The 19,293-nt window shown below is 39.7% G+C and overlaps 1 protein-coding gene across 4 annotated transcripts in view; it reads right to left on the bottom strand.

Moving 5' to 3' along the window:
* The window catches only part of Pkhd1 (PKHD1 ciliary IPT domain containing fibrocystin/polyductin), a 466,475-nt gene that overhangs the window by 285,741 nt on the left and 161,441 nt on the right, over positions 1–19,293 (bottom strand). The gene's annotated exons all lie outside the window — the stretch shown is intronic.

Genomic DNA, 19,293 nt, shown 5'->3' with positions numbered 1-19,293 from the left:
ACATGACAAAGCACATGTACAAGAGACAAGAGTAGAAAAAAATGGGCTAAAATTAGTGAAAGAATGACAAGCAAAGAAGCAGTGGAACTAAGATCCTGAGTTTTATAGAATGCTAGCTAGCCAGTATCCTCCACACTTGCTTTTGTCAACAGACCTTAATTGAAGAGTTCTTCCTCACTGGACAGAGATGAGCAGCCTACCAATCGAGACTCCTTGTCATGTCATACCCTAGGTCACAGACTGAAGCTTTGAGAGTGACCCAGAGCAAAGGGTAAGTTGAGATCTCATTAATTCTATTGGTGGTGTTCGAAAACTCGTGAAGAGAGTTGCAGCTCCTGAGCCCACCACCTGCTCACCTCCTCCACTCCAAAAGCCTTGATTCTGATTCCTTTCTGACTTCATTGATTAGTAAGCTACTCAAAACCCTCTAAATCATTTTATTTCTAAGGAAAGGTTCCCTTCTGTCATGACAACCAAAGCACATTCACTGGTTCAGACATCAGTCTGCTCAAATGTCTCAATTTTTGTAACATGAAAATAAGTTTATGGCAAAATTATTGTGAGATAAGTAATTAAATCCTCTCAAGGAAAATTTTTTTCTTCTTGATATCTAATTGGTTTATGTTTCATATAATGTATCAATAACATCAGAGTCATTAATAACTTTATGATACTTTAATTATCTCAGACAAACACCTAACCAGAATGAGATATAAAATCTTCTCCTTGGTGCAAACATATTGCAAAAACACTAAAATAGACAATGTTCCTCCCTATAGAAGAGTTCTCTGAGTGTTCTACAACAGAAACACTAATATACGTGTTTTTCTTGTTATTGTTTATTACTTTTTTCTGCTATATAAAATATTTTTATTAATTCTTCAAGAATTTCATACATGCATGCAAAGTATTCTATGGTCACCCCCACTCCTCCAGAGATCCACCACACACTTATATATCCCTCTCCTAAATTTGTGTTCTCTTTTTATTTTTTAATAACTCACTGAGTTAAATGTATACTGACCACATAATCGTGGATGTTAGGCCAATCACTGGAATGTGGTTGATTTATTGGGAGGTCACATCACTAAAGAAAACTGACTTTCCTTCCTCCAGCAGCCACCAACTATCAGTACTCCTCAGTTGAGGTGAATGCTTACCAGTTACTCCCCAAAGTAAGCCACAGAATGCTGATTGGCTTGATCTTATACAGGTCTTGTGCAGACAACCACAGCTGCTGTGAGTTCATTAGTACCTTGGTCCTCCCCTTTCCAGAAAACACTGTCTGGGCAAGTCTTCCCTAACTACTAGATGTCCTCTTCCAAACTCTGTGATAGTGTCCCACCTCACTCAGAATACATTTCAGAGTCTTTATATCTGGCTGAGAAAGGCTCTGCATGGTTTACTGTCCATCTCTAACTCCTCTCCAAAATCTTCTTATCAAATTTAATATTCATCTGTTCTGCTATACCTTGAAATGTCAACTCACACATGAGTTTGTTCCCAATGTTCTAGGTTAATGGAAGGAAAAGGATAGAGATGTAAGCCAACCATTGTGTTTGGAGGTGGAGACTTTTGAAAGTGATGAAATAAGGTCAGAGATTAGAGAGCCATGATTAAATCTTGGTTGCTTTATATTGGGAGGGAGATAGAGCATGCATAGAGAGAGATACACACATAATCCTACAATAAAATAATGTAAAAACAGGGTAGGAAAACTTGCAAAAGGTTTTTCCATGCTTTGTGACCATGTCAACTGAAATAAATCTATTTTCTTTACAAAGTATGTGGCCTCAAGGATTTCATTACACTAACAAAAGCTGACTAATTCATGTTTCAAACATATTGGCCTGTCTTCTAGACTTTATGGTCTGGTTTGGGGTATTTTTTGTTGATGTTGTTTTCCTTAGTTTGTTTGTTCATTTGTTTGATGTTGGAGATATCCATTTGGTGTTGAACCTTGTACATGCTAGGCAAGTGCTCTATGTCATCCTTTGACTCTATGTCCTCAAAAAAGCCATGCAACTTTGGTAAATACTCTTCCTTTACTTATAAACCTGTCTGGATTATATGAAGACATATATATTATATATATTATAAGAGCCTGCCCTGTCCCATCATCATGTGTTTTTTTGTAATATCTGAAAGATATATTACCTATTTGTATCTTTATTTTCTGTTCTCTCTATGCCAGAATGCACTCTTTATAGGGGCAATTACCAATTCTGTTCATTTTAAATATCTAATGACTACAGCAGCAACTATAGGTAACTGACAGTATATAATTGTTGAGTGAATAAGTATAAGGGTATATCTTTTCAGAGAATCTGATACAAATACAAACATATACTCTCACTTCCATTTTCTCAGGAAAGATATGATATTTCTATTTGAAAAAATTAGACATCTCAGTAAATTAAAGCAAAAGATGTAGAGAGAAAGATGTCAGAAATGTCTCAAAAGGCAGATCCTACTTTTACAAGGAAGATATTGGTGAGGGGCTGTACACAGCAAAGACTCTTTATTCACTAGCTAAACTTTGTCTGGAATTCAGTATGCTAATTCATGGATTTGAGTTGTTGCTTTCCAGAAACAACAACTGGAAGTAGTTAACACTACATGAAGGGAGAGAAGGAAAGAGCTAAGGTGCCTGTGGTTATTTTTCTTCACCTCCATCTTAATGCAGAGATAATGATCAAGAAATGTTTGACTGACTGTCAAATGTAGAGACCATTTCTCTGAACTTATGTTCTAAAATTTCTTTACATCTTTTTTGGTTCTCATTATCATACTTTCTAGTCTTCGATCCCAAATCTCGGGCCACACACCATCAGTAACAGTTATAGGATGCTTACTTGGACTAGAACTCATACTCTTTCTGTTCAGACATAATTTAGACACGCTCTGTCTAGGCACCTAATTTGTCTTTTTGTGAAGGATTCAAGGAAGTTTCTCTGGGGAATTAAGATTCATTAAAATAATGCTCAGAGGTCCCAGCTTTAGTGACTGATGACCACTCATTGCAAGTGCCAGCTGCTTTGATACTTTTCACCTTCATTCCCAACTACTGCTAATGTCCACTCACTTTAGACAATAGTCTCAACACTCTCTGACCATTGACTTTCTACAGCTCATAGCTGTTAGTCTTGACTTCCCTTTTGAACTATGTTCTGTGTAAACTATACTATAAGGCAGAAAAACTATCTAAGAAGCAAGACTCCCTTTTGGCAATCTCTGGGCCGGGTGCCAGAGAACAGTAGCACTCTGCTTACCAGGCTTCTAAAAGACCCATTAGCAATCTTGACATTAATTTTTCCATCCATTGTCATCACACTAAAAATGCAATAATGAAACTGAACTCCACTGTGAACAAAAAAGAAGAAATGGACTTTGTGCTACAGTTCACATAATGGTATCAACTAAAACTTTTTCACTCACATCACTCATGTCCTCACTAACTTTATTTGACTGATGAACCACAGATTGCATGGCAAGACTTCCCACAGTAAATAGTCAGTGAATCAGAACTGACCTTGATGAGCAAATAGTGAAGGTCATGCTGCAGTCCTATTATATGCATCTGATTGACCTTCAGTAGAACCTGCAGTTTCATTATTTAGGAATAGTTCAGTTTTCTCCGTTGCAAAGTAGAGGGGAGAACCATGCACCTGCTAAGATCCTTCCAACTCTAGAACATTTGATAGTTCCACCTATAAGGACCATATAGCATCCCTTGGTTCTTGTATTCTCACTAAAAGGAGTTCAGCAAGATGCATAGGGAGTGTCAGCAAGTGAAGTTTATTAGAGTATATCAAAGTTTATTAAAGCAAGAATACACTCACCTGACATTAGTGGACCATCAAGAGATGGGACCTGTCAGAATATCAAGCTGATTTTGCGGATGGTTTTTGCTGCTGCTTCTTGGTGTGAGTCTTTTTCCTTGTCATCTAGTCATGTCATTCATCTTTTCCCATTATGGTCAGTGGCTTTAAAATGGGCTATTTTAAAAGTACACCTCCTCTCAGTGTATATTCTCACCTATATATAAGTTAAACTAGGATTGCTTCTAAATTTATAATCCAATATAAGATCACATAACCTGATCTTGTGACTATGTGTTGATCTAAATATCCTTTTGTCACGCACTAAGATTAAACAATAGAACGTTTTCTCCAAGCCTCCTTGCTCCGCCACTTATATCTAAATTCTACCTAATAAGAATATAGTCAGATTGAACTGAATGGTGTTGTAAAATAAAAAAAAAAAAAAGAATATAGTCAGATTTGGAAAGAGGAAGGTGTCTGGTGAGAAAGTGGAAGGAATATCAAGAGAGGGGATAGTGGGGCCTGGATATGATATAAGCACATCAGAGTATCCATGAAATTGTCTCAAAGAAGCCTGTTATTTTGTGTAGTGATGAATAAATGACAATTTTTTTAATTTTTAAATTTAATTCTTTTTTAATTAATTTAATTCTTTACATATGTTACATCCCAATCACAGTTTTCCCTCCCTCCACTCCTCCCAGGTACCCACCTCTTCTCTCCCTAGATCCCCTCCTCCTCTGTTTCCCTTCAAAGAGAGAGAGAGAGCCTCCCAGGGATATCAATTGAACATGGTAACAAATTACAAGAAGGCTAAGCACAAACCCTCAGACCAAGGGTGGGGGCAACCCAGTAGGAGAAAAAGGATCCCAAGAATAAGCAAAAGCATTAGAGGCACATCCCTCTCCCACTGTTACAGAGTCCCACAAGAACACCAAGCTATATAATGTATATTCAGAAGACCTAGCTTATACCCATACAGGGTCTGTGATTATCTCTTTGGTCTCTGTGAGCCCCTATGAGCCATGCTTAGTTGAGTCTATGGGCTATGTTTTCATGGTGTCCTTGACCCCTCTGGTTCCAATCAATAAACTGGACCTCATGAAGCTGAAAAACTTCTGTAAGGCAAAGGACACGGTCAATAGGACAAAATGGCAGACTACAGAATGGGAAAAAATTTCCACGAACTTCATATCTGACAAAGGGCTAATGTCTAAAATATATAATGAACTCAAGAAACTAGACATCAACAAACCAAATAATCCTATTAAAAATGGGGTACAGAGCTAAACAGAGGATTCTCAACAGAGGAATCTCAAATGACTGAGAAACATGTTCAACATCCTTAGCCATCAAGGAAATGCAAATCAAAACTACTTTGAGATTCCATCTTACACCTATCAGGATGGCTAAAATAATATATATATATATATATATATATATATATATATATATATATATATATATATATACACAAGTAATTGCTCATGCTGGCAAGGATGTGGAGCAAAAGGAACTCCTCGATTGCTGGGGTGAGTACAAACTTTTACAGCTACTATGAAAATCAATATAGCAGTTCCTCAGAAAATTTGGACTCGATCTACCTCAAGACCTAGCTATACCACTATTGGTCATAGTCTTAGTTAGGGTTTCTATTAAGAGACACCATGACCACAATGACTCCTATAAAGGAAAAACATTTCATTGGGGTGGCTTACATTTTCAGAGGTTTAGTCTATTATCATCATAGTGTGACATGGTGGCATGCAGGCAGTCATGGTGCTGGAGAAGTAGCTGAGTGCCCTACATCTTGACTTGCTGGCAACAGGAAGAAGTCTGTCTCACTGGGCATGACTTGAGCATATATGAGACTCAAAGCCTACCTCCACAGTAATACTTCTTCCAACAAGACCACACCTACTCCAACATGGCCACACCTCCCCATAGTGCCACACCCTTTGAGGGCTATTTTCTTTCAAACTACCACAGACATATACCCAAAGGATGTCCCATCCTACCACAAAGACACTTACTCAACTATGTTCATAGACACTTTATTCATAATAGCCAAAAATTGAGAACAACCTAAACGTCCCTTAACTGAAGAATGGATAAAGAAAATGTTGTAGATTTACATAATGGAGCTGTTATTACTTACTATATTACTCAACTGTTAAAAACAATGACATCATGAAATCTGAAGGCAAATGAATGGAACTAGAAAAAGTCATCCTGAGTGAGGTAACCCAAACCCAGAAAGACAAACATAGTGTGTACTCACTAATAAGTTGATATTAGGTATTAAGCAAAGAATAATCACACTACAATCCACATGCCCAGAGAGGCAAAGTAACAAGGAGGCTTAAGAAGGTAATATGGTTCTCCCTGGGAAAGGGAAATAGAATAGATTTTTCAGGTGGACTGGGATGGGAACAGGAGAGTCCAGGTGGAGGGGTGAATGGAAGAAAAGACTGCTGGGCGAAACAACTGGAGTGGGGGGGAGGTTTGAGGAGAGATGTAGAAACCTAGTGCAGTGGAAACTCCCTGGAATCTACATGAGTGACCCTAGCAATGTCTCCTAGTTATGGGGTATACAGAACCAGAACTGGCCACCCTATATAACCAGATAAGGCTCCAAGAAGTAAGACTGGGTCATCAACCCAACCACAAAACCCTCGACTTACAGTATGTCCTGCCTGAAAGATGTGCTGGGGTAATGGTGAAGCAGAATTTGTGGGAGTGGTCAGCCAATGACTGGTTCAACTTGAGGCCCACACCACAAGAAAGAGCTCGAATGCCTGACATTGCATGGATGGCCAAGAAACAAAGGCTGGGCACCCCAGACCCAATTTTGAACCAAATATGACTGGCAAAAAAGAAAAAAGTCAATGAAATGATTCCTAATGATATTCTGCCATACTTATAGATTGGTGCATAGCCCAAATGTGATCAAAGAAGCCTCATCCAGCAACTGATGGGAGCAGATGGAAAAACCCACAGCCAAACACTAGGTGAATCCAGGGAAATCCTGTAGATGACAATTTTTTAAATTATTTTTAATAATGTATTTAGATGTTCATTTGATATTAAAGATGACATGAAGCCAGGTTTTTCTGAGATTGACTGGGGTATATATAGTACATTTAGAATCACCCTTCAAATAAGACTGAAGAGATCATTTTAGACTTTGATTACATTTTGAGTCAGGTTTCATTATGTTCTCCCATTTATTTTATAACAAAATGTATTGTAGCCCAACATACTTATTCCAAAAACAAAGGATTTTTCAAAAAAAAGTAGCAGATATTTATTACTTACCATAGATCAAACTCATTGGACAGTTTATTTGAAATATTCTTCAAAACTTAGCTTGTGAAATAAACACCCCTTTCTGTGTTTCCCATAGCAGAAAATAGGCTTAGAGAAGCTTGCATTTCTTTTAACTAAGAAAAATGAAAGCTCAGCATTAGAACCCAGGACCACTTGACAAAAACTCCAGTATTTTACCTATTTCCACAAATAGTTCCTGGCAATCTTTTCATTGATTGAGGTTGTTTTCATAGCTGTATTCAAGTGAAAACATATTAACCTAATTAAGTTTGCCTTTAGCTTGTTTCTACAAGAGTTTATTTTTATTTTGCTAATGGAGATATCCTCCCCTTTTTCCAAAAAGGATATATAACAGATTACAAGGATTAGTAGATAAATACATAAGCCTGGGCTCTGTCCCTTATACCATTAAGCAAAATTTTAAACACATTGAAACAAATTGGTAGAGATTTTGAAACACCAGTAAACATCATTTACTGACAGGACCTTGGTACAAAGAGAACAAATACTTCGTGTCAAAAGTGCTGAAACAGGATGAATTAATGAACATGAACATCACAAACCCTGCTAAAAAGCATTTCCCTTGCTTCATCAGCAGGAAAGAATAGAAAGGTACACAATGGAGGAAGTTTGCTAAGGAATTCAGTTCTTTGTATATAAAGTGAAAGCCTTTCTGTGGGGAGAAAAAAAAACTAAAGCTGATGCTTCCTCCTGGCCTGTGTAAAGGCCTCAGAATTTCCATCCTCACAAAGGCAACTTCAAATCAGTCTAGAACAGGCCGCTTCACAGGATGGTGACTTGAACATGGGAGGGCAGTAGGAGGATACTATGTCTCCACTTTACAGACTCTGACCCCATTTCTTAAAGCTAAAGTAAAGAGTGGAGCTAAAATAAGCCTTTCGGGATGACTCTAAAATTGCTTGTTATGACTTGAATGAAAGCCGGCTATATCTTCACAAGTGGTCTTGGGTAATTGTATAAGAATCAATCAAGCAACATTACAGTTGCTTCCTCTCAAAAATACATAAATGAACACATCTTTTACATGTAACCACTCATTTCCATCAAACCTCTCTTATTTCTTTGAAGGGGAAGTAAAAGAGACTTTTAGCAGCCAGCTAATGTTTGAAGGGAAAAAAAAGGAACATGAAAACAAACTTTTGGCTAACTGTACAATTAATCATCATCTGTAGTGACCACAGAATAATTTGCTGTGTTTTATAAAGAAAACAGATACATAGCTTTAAAGATGACTTCCTTACAAAAAAAAATTTTAACTTATTTTTTACTATGAACCAATAATCTTGCACAGAGCTGGCTTTCCTGGTCTTCAGTTCTTCCGTTTCTTTTTCTTTCATAATCCCCATCCCCAGCTGGACCTTTGCCTCACTTCTCTACTATAACTGTTTCTGTCAAGGTCACAGATTTTATTCATATTAGTCTCAAACTTTGATGTACCTCGTAATTTGCTATTTCTGGGAACTCCACCCCAATTGCCCAGAACTATGTGGTCCTGGTTTTCCTCCTACTTCTTTCTTTATCTCTCTCTCTCTCTCTCTCTCTCTCTCTCTCTCTCTCTCTCTCTCTCTCTCTCTTTCTTTCTTTCTTTTTGAAACTGGGTCTCATTATGTAGTCTTGGCTGTCTGGGAACTCACTCTGTAGACTAGCGGGCCTTGAACTCACAGTGACCCACCTGCCTCTGCCTCCCAGGTGCTGGGTTTAGTCACTACACTGGGCTTCTTCCTACTTCCCAGGCATCTATTCCCCGGTAGTTGATTTCTCTGATCATGCCAACCTATGACACTCCATGTGTCCCAAAGACCCAACCCTTTGGCCACTTTTCTTATTAGTGCATGGACAACACCTTTATTGTCCCATTTTTATCTCAAGGGTTAAAAATATCAACGTACCTAGTTGTTGATAACTCCCAAACATTTATCTCCAAGCCTAGTCTCAGCCTTCAACTCAATTTATACACCCATCTTCATATTCAGTAATTGGATGTCCAATTATCTTTTAAACCCAACAGTTCAAACCCTAAACTCCTCTTACCTCAGAGATTTGGTTTGCTGAGTCTCACAACTCTGGAGTCGACTTTCACTCTTTCAACCCCTGAAGAAATTGTATGCATCTTATCTTCAAATTACCCTCATAACTCAACTACTTCTTACCACCTGGATATATGCTCCTACAGTCTAGGTCATTTTCATCTCAGTCCTGAAATATTGGAAGAGCTTATCTTTTTAATGGAAGCCATAATCCATCTCTCTGTTAGAATCCCGGAGCTGTTCCCATTACTCTCAAAGCACCCCCCCCCCCAGGCCCTTCAGGGTTAGTCTTCTCTGGCTCTGGCACCCTCTAGTCCTTTCTTGATCCAGTGCTCCTGTTGCACTGACCATTTTGCCATCTCCTCCCATCTTGCAGCCTTTACCCTTGATTTGTGCAAAGTCCCCTAGCTACCCTTCCTCAGGATGGGTTCCCTGTCCACCTCAACCCATGCTGAATTTTGCTCTGTGGAATTAAGAAATCCAATAAAAACATAACATATTTGCTTATTTGTTGTTTCCTTATAAAAGTAAACTCTCTAAGAGGACGATTTTGACTGGTTTCTTCCACAGCCAAAGTCTCTGTGCCAATAACAGCACCTGGGCCATGGGAAATAGTAAAGTCTTGTTGAATAAATACAACTTTAAGCTAGAGAAGTGAGTGAGTCTCCCACAGAGGATAAGTAGACTGAAAACAAAAGAGGGGGAAAGGAGCAGGGAAGAAAGGTCCATCAAATATCCACATAAAGCCTAGAATAATAAGAATTAAATAGATTAGAATAATCAGAAAGTTGCAAATGCATGGACTCTGGGGAAAGTTTTAAGAGCTGTGGAGGTGGTGATGGGGATGTCAAATGCTATATGCCATTTTTTAGGAGGATTGGGGGAGTAAAGGTTCAGAGTGATAGCATTTTTGGTGAGGAGGTGAGTATTAGGTGAAAAAGGAAACAAACAATGAACTCAAGGGGTCAATCAGAAGAGAGAGGCAGAGTGACATTGAGCCTAATGCAAGACTCCAAAAAGGATCCAAGGTCCCCAATTAATTAGACGATTTCTATCACCGAACTAGATCATCTGTGTTCTCAAACCTTGAACTACCTGAATCAGGGGAGGCAAACTATCCAATTTATTTACTTGCAATGACTAACCTTCATTTGAAAATTTTTTTCTTAAATAATTCAGCAGGCTATGTATCACAATTTTTCAACTGTTAACTTGTCAAATGAATAGTCAAGGGAGTCTGCAGATTAGCCCTCCAGGAGAATGACAGGTGACTGCATATTTAGGATGTACAGATACTTCTCTGCCTTGATAAGGGGGTGCTAGCTGTGATATGGGAAGTGGTGAGGTGTGATACGGTACTCACTGTACTGTACTGCTTTGAGGGTGGGAGCCATGAGGAGGTGAGGAAGAGCAGGGGAGAGTAGCATTTAGGCAAGGCAGCCACAGCCTGAAGCTTGCATCGTGATGGGGTGCACACCACACGGTTTCCTTTGTTGGCAAGCTCCACATTAGACTTGCGCCTGATCCACTGGAGCAGAGCCTGGGAAGCCTTCGAGGTGGGCTTGTCCCCGGCCAGAGAGGCGGAAAATCAATTTGGCTGGCAAACGAGAGCCCCCAAGAGCTCAGTCCACGCTCCATAATCCTATCCACAAGCAGCTCAGGAAATAGAAGCCTGAGCCCTCACATATTCATGGAGGATGTGAGGCATAAATCAGGCTTTAAGGATAAGGGGCAAAGGGAATGGACTCTCTGGCTGGCTACTAATTAATCAAGCACAGAACACCTAGGCTTAGCATCCTGGGATGAAGCCACTTACACACCGGCAAGCAAGCAAAGGCTACTGCTGCTCTTCCCCATTTCTTTTTACTTTCAATTAAAACAGATATCAGCTGAAAATTTCCCCTTTAGCTGATGCTGCTTATGCATCCCCCTGTTCTTTCTTTAATTAAAAAACATGCTTATTGCAATACTTGCCAGAATCACTTTAACGGTATTTTAATTGTAATGTCTCTGCCTGATTAAAAAAAGAAAATATGAACTGAAAGGGTTTGCAAAAAAAAAAAAAATGTTCTTGGGATGCAAGAAGAGAATTATACACCTCCCAGGAATGGATACCACATCCCAATTCTTTAATTAGCCTTGCATTGCAGCGGCATGGGCAGTACAGAGGGGGGAGACGGAGCTGAAATAAAATCATTGACTCAGAGCCACAAACAATAGCAGCTGGAAGAAACAGTCTTCATCAGTTTAGGTATCCCCAGCAGGATAAAGCAAGATATCCCCAGCAGGATAAAGAACTGCAGCCAACCTAAAATGCTAGGCTCAGGAGAAGCCCATTCGGTGTGCCCAGGTATAATTTCCCCCGCTCTTTGTACAAGTCAAATGGCCATTGTGAAAAGAGCTGTGGTACTGTGTTAGTTGCCTTTCAATGCTGACAGTGCAATGGGGTTCTATTTATTGTTTCAGGCTCCTCCTCAAACCAGTGTGACCTGAACGAATATCTTAAAACATAGACGGGGTGGTGGTGACCTATACCTAGATGCTGTGGGTTGAGGACTGTAGGTGCCCCTTACTATTACAGGTAAGTGATGTGATGACTTTGGGTGTCCATAATCTTACCATACTTGCTGTCATCTAAAACAGATGGAACAAATACAAACTTGGAATGATCAATTAATTCCCTTTCTCATCCAATAAATATTTACTGTTATTTCCCAGTCCTTCTCCAAGGTGTTAAAATAAATATGTAAAAACATATGGTCTCTGTATCCAGGGGCTACAGTGGAGGTGAACTGTTCCAGGTAAATGAGAATATCCTAATGTAGTGAACAGACCTGTTTTACAGACAACTGAGCAGGGAGGTGAAGGCTACAATTCACTTAGACTCTTACTTGTTCTTTCTGAATCAATTCTATACTAATTACAAGTTTAAACGTATTTTTGGAACTATATGTAAATCTTTAAAGGTGCTGAAACACCAACAGAAATAAATGCTTGATATTCCGGCAACTGTTACCAATTACTTCTCAACTAAACCTTGATTCCCTTTAGAGCTACAGAAACCCACCACATCCCTCACTCACAGTGCTTACATCTAAGTGTTCAAGGTCTCAGTTACTCCATGGATTCCTGAAGTCACTGAAGTCCTCACAAAGAAAGCTATTGCAAAAGGAAACAAAGACAAACATAAATTCCGCATCTTTCCCCCAAAATTCTACCCTGAGCTGATAGAAGCCTCCCTACCTGCCAAATGTATTCACACTTCTTCTTGCTTATTAACTTTCCTTAAACATTCACCCCATCATATTTCTGTCCAGCTGACAAGTGAGTACAGTTCTCTGAGCAAGCTGTTCTTTAAACGACTTCCAGACATAATTCCCTAATTTGTCTATAACATTGCTCTATTAGAAATCAAGGCTAAGTTATTTTGTATAGTAATTTTGAAACTATGGGAACATCACCTGGCCCTGTGAATATTACACATTGCATAAGAAACAACAGTAATAAAATGTTTGGTCTCATAGTTTCATAGTTCAAATAGTCCAAGAATCTTAGTTACATAAGAAACCCAAACTAACAATTCCCTTCCTAGTCAGGATGAATAGGATCTAGGGATCATTAATCAACAAATGAGATAGAAAGGTAAGGAGAGGCCGAGTCCTGAAGGACCCTGTAAGCCATATTAAGTTTGGATTTGAACTTAAGGGCTAATGGAAAGCCAATGAAGGGTTTTAAGTAAGAAAGTTTGAGACATTTATCTTTCATTACTGAAAATACTGTTCTAGGAATGGACTGGACCTTTTCCGTAACATTTTTCATATTACAATATCCAAGTTGTCAAGACATAAACTGTAAATTGTTAAGCATCTATCTATCTGTCTGTCTGCCTATCTATTGAAAGCATGTCCTCTCTCACAGCAATGGATTATCTTTCATTTATGGCTAATCAAGTGTGTCTGGGACTGTTCTCTGGAAGTAAATAATATAAGCCATTGTCAGATTGGAAAAAATAACGGGCTTCAGAGGCAAGTGTCCCTCACATAAAAAAGCCTTTGTCTCTGATCTCCTGATACACAAATAGCAAATGAAATTGGTCACTGTCTGGATAAATCCAGTAACATGTGAGGGTACCAGGAAGGATGCTGGCTATAGAAAACTCACAACCAACATGAACCTGCTTTTTCAAGTAAGAAACTCAGTTATTAGTTCATTCATTCTGCAATTATTTGGGCATCTAATACTTTCCCAGAGGTTGATGGGTGCTTTCGGTCAGGATGAACATCACTAATTCTGGCTGCTGCTATCCTTAGCTTATAGCCTAGAACTTTATAATCTTCCACAATAGTCAAAGGAAGAAAAAAATTGATGTCATATTTATAAATAAATGGAGTTGGGGAGATACTTCCATGGGTAAAATAATCATTTTACAAGTAAGAACTCAAAGTCAGATTCCCAAAATACACATAAGGCAAGACATGTAGTGTCCATCTACAACCCAGCATTCCTATGAGATGAGAGCTAGAGACAATAGAATTCCTAGAACCTTGTGGACCAGGTAGCTTGGCATATGCATCATCAAACCATGAGAGACCCTGTTTCAAACAAGATAGAAGATAAGAGTCAACACCTGAGGTCTTGTGACATCCACATGCACGCTACACACACACACACACACACACACACACACACACACACACACACACACACGAATGTGATGGAGAAAGTCAAGGGCTGGAGATACTTCAATTTGTAAAATGCTTGCCTAACAAGCATGTATATCTGAACTCAATCTCTAAAATTCACATAAAAATAAAATAAAACTGAACACAGTCATAAGCTTGTAAACACTGGGAAACCAGAGACGGGCAAATCTCTAAGAGTTACTGGTCAGTCAGTCTAGAAACTTGGGAGCTCTAAACTAGTAAGAAACCCAAAGCAAAACATTTGTAGACAGACATTTCTGTCCCACCAGCAACTCTCAAATAAACACACTAAGGTTTTTATTAATTACAAATGCTCAGTCTATAGCTCAGGCTTATTACTAACTAGCTATTACATTTTAAATTAACCCATATTCCTTATTTATGCTCTGCCACATGGTGGTACCTTTATTAGCATGGCACATTCACCTCCTGCTTCCTCTGAGTCTGACTTGCAACTCCAGACTCTGCCCTTCTTCCTCCCAGCATTCTCCTAGTCTGACTCACCTGCCTAATCTTTTTCTGTTCAGCTATTGGCTAGTGAACTTCTTTATTAAATCAATCACAGTGGCATACATTCACATTATGTAAAGGAATATTACAAAGCAAACAATAACAATAAAAAGTGTACAAAACCTGAGGAATGACGCTCATAGCCTACACACACACACACACACACACACACACACACACACACACACCCCTCCACATGCATAAACACATACTCCAACATGTATGCACATATACCAACACAAATTAAAACAAATTCTCAGTAGATTATAAATTCTGTCAATGATCCACTTAGCCTTACAGAAACTAACTTTCCATAATGAAAGTTACATCAACCAGTCACCAAGAAAAGACTGATACATAAAAGCATCCAAGGTAAAGGAAGTCCTGAGTAGTTTTCAAAACTACTCAGGTTAATACTTTCTGATACACACTTAATCAAGCTTCTGCTTGGGATCACATGGAATACCTGCTGGCAAATGTAGGCAGTACAATTGCCCCGTCCTTCACTGCTCTTCATCCACAGGGCTACACATACTACAATCTACTTTCTTTCTACCAATGGGAGAGAGATGTTATTATTCAGGGGCTAGCAGACTTGTCAAATCCACTGAAGAATCTGAGACTGCCTCAGATGTGACCCAGGGTCCATTTTGTTAACCAAACTTCAGTGAGTCAATTTGCCACCCCAAATCCTCTGCCAGAAGGGTGGTGAGGTGCTTTGAAAGAAAATGGCAACCGAAGAGAGTGACCCTTTTAGGAGGTAAGGCCTTTTTGGAATAGGTGTGGTCTTGTTGGAGGAAGTGTGTCATTATGGAGGCAGGCTTTGAGGTCTCATATATGCTCAAGATACTGTCCACTGTGACAGTCCACTTCCTGTTTCCTATAAGATGTAGAACACTCAGCCACCTCTCCACACCATGTCTGCCTACAAGTCCCACCATGATGATAATGGACTGAAACTCTGAAACTGTAAGCCACCACCTCAATTAAATGTTTTCCTTTATAAAAGTTGTCATGGTCATTGGGCAATCCCTGTGTCTTTCTTAGGGTCCTCTTTACTAGGTAGCCTCCCTAGAGTTGTGAGAAGAAGTCTAGTCATCCTTTGTTTTACATCTAGTATCCCCCTATGAGTGAGTACATACCATGTTTGTCTTTCTGAGTCTGGGTTACCTCACTCAGGATGATTTTTTCTGAATCCATCCATTTGCCTGCAAACCTCATGATGTCATTGTTTTTCTCTACTGAGTAGTACTCCATTGTGTATATGTACCATATTTTATTTATCCATTTTTCAGTTGAATGGTATGTAGGTTGTTTCCAGGTTCTTGCCCAGTGACAGAGAAATGGATGAGATCTACATGAGCAATCTGGACGTGAGTGGGGGTAATGAAGGGCAAAGGGCGAGGGAAAGAGAGCTTAGGGGAATGGGAGATCCCAGATGGATCAAGAACAGAAAGAAAGAACAAGGAAAAAGAGACCATGATAAATGAAGACCCCATGGGAATAGGAAGAAGCAAAGTGCTAGAGAGGTCCCCAGAAATCCACAAAGATACCTCCACAATAGACTACTGGCAATGGTCGAGAGAAAGCCCGATCTGATCAACTCTGGTGATAGGATAGCCAAACATCCTAACTGTCATGGTAGAACTCTCATCCAATGACTGATGGAAGCAGATACAGATATCCACGGCTAGGCCCCAGGTGGAGCTCCAGGAGTCCAATCGGCGAGAAAGAGGAGGGATTGTATGAGCTAGAATTGTTGAGACTGTGGTTGGAAAAAACACAGGAACAAATAGCCAAACTAGTAGAAACACATGAACTATGAACCAATAGCTGAGGAGCCCCCAACTGGATCAGGCCCTCTGGATAAGTGAGACAGTCAATTAGCTTGAACTGTTTGGGAGGCCCCCAGGCAGTGGCACTGGGACCTGTCCTTAGTGCATGAGCTGGCTGTTTGGAGCCTGGGGCCTATGCTGGGACACTTTGCTCAGCCTGGGTGAAGGGAGGAGGGGATTGGACCTGCCTCGACTGAATCTACCAGGCTGAGCTGAATCCCCAGGGGTGTCCTTGCCCTGAAGGAGATGGAAAGGGGGAGTGGGCTGGGTGGAGGCGGGGAGGACAGGGGAATCCATGGCTGATACGTAAAATTAAATTAAATTATAAAATAATATATGTATTTTTTCGACCCCCCCCCAAAAAAAGAGAAGAATTGTCATGGTCATAGTATCTCCTCACAACAACAGAAACTCTAACTAAGACAGGTGGCCATATTTTGACCAAGAAAGTAAGTAATTCAGTCTTCTTTCACATGCAATTTATAGGTAAATTATTTTAAGCCTACCAGTTCAGAACAAATTTTGCCACCTTCACATCTCTTATTGACCAAGACATCCTATTGCAGAAAGAACCCTCAAAACAGAATATTTCAATATGATCAAAACTCCAGGCTGTCATCAGATCTATTTCCTTTCAACTCAGGCTGGTGTCTACGAATACTGCACACATAGACAATCCGCCGAGTGTCATAACAACAAGTGTCATATCAGGGGAGCCCTCCTTGCAGCATTTCCTGGTTTTTCTGTTGTAAAGTGGATCTGAAGTACCAACAGAATCTGAGGCTAGGTCGGTGTCAATAAGGAGCAGAAAAGTATACAAGTCCCTGGAGAGATGCTTAGTCTTGATGCTACACTTAATTGAACTGAGATTAGTAAAGCAGACTTCAGGATGTGCTTGTGAGGACATTACCAAGACAACTAGATCCTGAGGACCCTGACGTAAGCACTGGATTCATCCCTGGATGAGTTCACATCACTGAGAGGTGGTAAAACACAGAAAGTAGAACCTTGTAGGAGGCCTCAGGTCACTAGAGGAATATATTGGAGGCTCTACCATGCCCTGGCCTCTGCTCCATTCTCTGCCTCACATCCCCCATATGAGCTGCCCTGCTCTGTCATGCCCTCCTTAGCACAACAACAGACAAACACGTCACACTGTGGGGCAAAACTATTCCTTCATTTATGTTGTTCTTTGAGGTCCTAGCAAAAACTAATACACACAACAGGGATAGGAAGGCAAGCTGGGGTCAGTACTTGATGGTGCACCCTAAAATCCACAAAACCTTTCCAAAGATGAAGACATTTGACAAGGGGTTCGACAGTGGGTTAAGAAATGGCACGGCACCCATAAACTCACCGCGACTGTGGTGACCGGCACAAGATCTGTATAAAATAAGCCAGTCAGAATGCCAGCACAAGAAGGGGAGGGGCTCCCGAGCCTCCACCCCAGCTGAGGAGCTCTTGTGAGTTGATGGCTGCTAGGGGAAGGAAACTCATCTTTTTAGGAATCCACCACAGGCTCCACTGTCTCTACCTCATATAGGTAACACTAACTGAACTCAGTAAGCTTTTATTTAAAAAGGGGCATGAAGTGGTGAGAGGAGATGGAGTAGAAGTTGAATCTAGAAGGAATTTCAGGGAGTAATGGATACTGAATATAATCCGAATGTGTTATGTATATGTGTGAAATTCTCAAATAATTAATAAACTAAAAATAAAGGATACTTCATCTCAACAAACCAGCAATAATCATGTTTATACTATACAAGTCCTGAATATAATAGATCCAAAAGATCTGAGTGTCCTTAAAACTGTGAACTCAAAACAGCTTTAAAGGAAATAAAACCACATTCCCAGTTGCACTAGAAAAGCCACATGACCCATGAAGTCCAAGCAACAAGGAGAGAAGAGGCAGGCAGACGAGGATTCTGCTGTTTCCATCTCCTATCCTTTCTTCTCTTGCAAAGGAAAGAAAAACACTTCAGTGACATCCTGAAGATAACAGAGGCAAAAGCAATCCAAAGTCTTTATTATCCAGCTAATTCTTTCAGTAATCCAGTTTGCTTTATATATAGAAGCAGCTGCTTTCTGTAAATAAAATTTTAACTTAGGTCTGATTCTCAGCCATCTCCTCTGTTATCTCTGCTAGTCCAAAAGAAACAACTAATGTTAATTGAGTTCTTATTCTGGACCAGGCTCTGTCAAAAACTAATGGCTTTAAAAATATTTCCTCATTTAACTCAAAACATCCCTATGACCTCGGAGTGCATAGTAATACTGCCTAGCAACAGTCACAAATGCTTGCTCTTATATCGCTGTGACTTCTGAAGTCATTACAATCTGGTACTGCCCCAGGAAGGAGAATCCTGAAGCTTATAGGGACTCTCAGTTTAACCAAGGTCACAGAGATGGTGGATGCTGAGGCCTAGATCTAACTTGGTTCCTTCTGGCTTGAAAGCCTGCCAAGCATTTAACTGTCGTGGTATACACCAGTAGACCAAGAAATAGAAAATCGCATTAAGGGCAAGCAGTGTATTACTAAGCAGCAAGGGAAATTGGAAGCAAGCTTCTGGTGAAGCATTTTAAAGAAATGCCATTGTGAGAAATCAGAAACTACAAAATGTCATCCTTTATACTATATATACTTATAGGGTAAAATATGATGTTTTAATTACATATTACATGTGCACACTCATACATACACATATCTATCTACACACTGGATTCTCAAATTAATGTATCCACCAACTTGTATTTATCACAGTTTTTGTATGTGTATGTAAGAGAGAGAAACATACAGAGAGAGATACCTAAAATATAAAGGCTCTACACCATGAGGATGGTCTATCCTCCCCTAATTAACACTTAGTTAATTATTATCTCTCAGCCACTTAACATTAAGCTGCTTGACCACCAGATGAGAAAGAGATTCATTGCCTCGTTCAGGAAATATAAATGTTTCCCCAACTGCAGAAGATCCTTGCCTGGGATGCATAATGCTCTGAAAGAGGGGAACTTTCCTTCCTTATTTTTATTGCTCTTC

The sequence above is a fragment of the Peromyscus leucopus genome, chromosome 16_21 (genome assembly GCF_004664715.2).
Source record: "Peromyscus leucopus breed LL Stock chromosome 16_21, UCI_PerLeu_2.1, whole genome shotgun sequence".
NCBI classification, from domain to species: domain Eukaryota; kingdom Metazoa; phylum Chordata; class Mammalia; order Rodentia; family Cricetidae; genus Peromyscus; species Peromyscus leucopus.
Note: the sequence above shows the minus strand (reverse complement) of the source record. Positions and strands in the feature narration are given on the sequence as shown.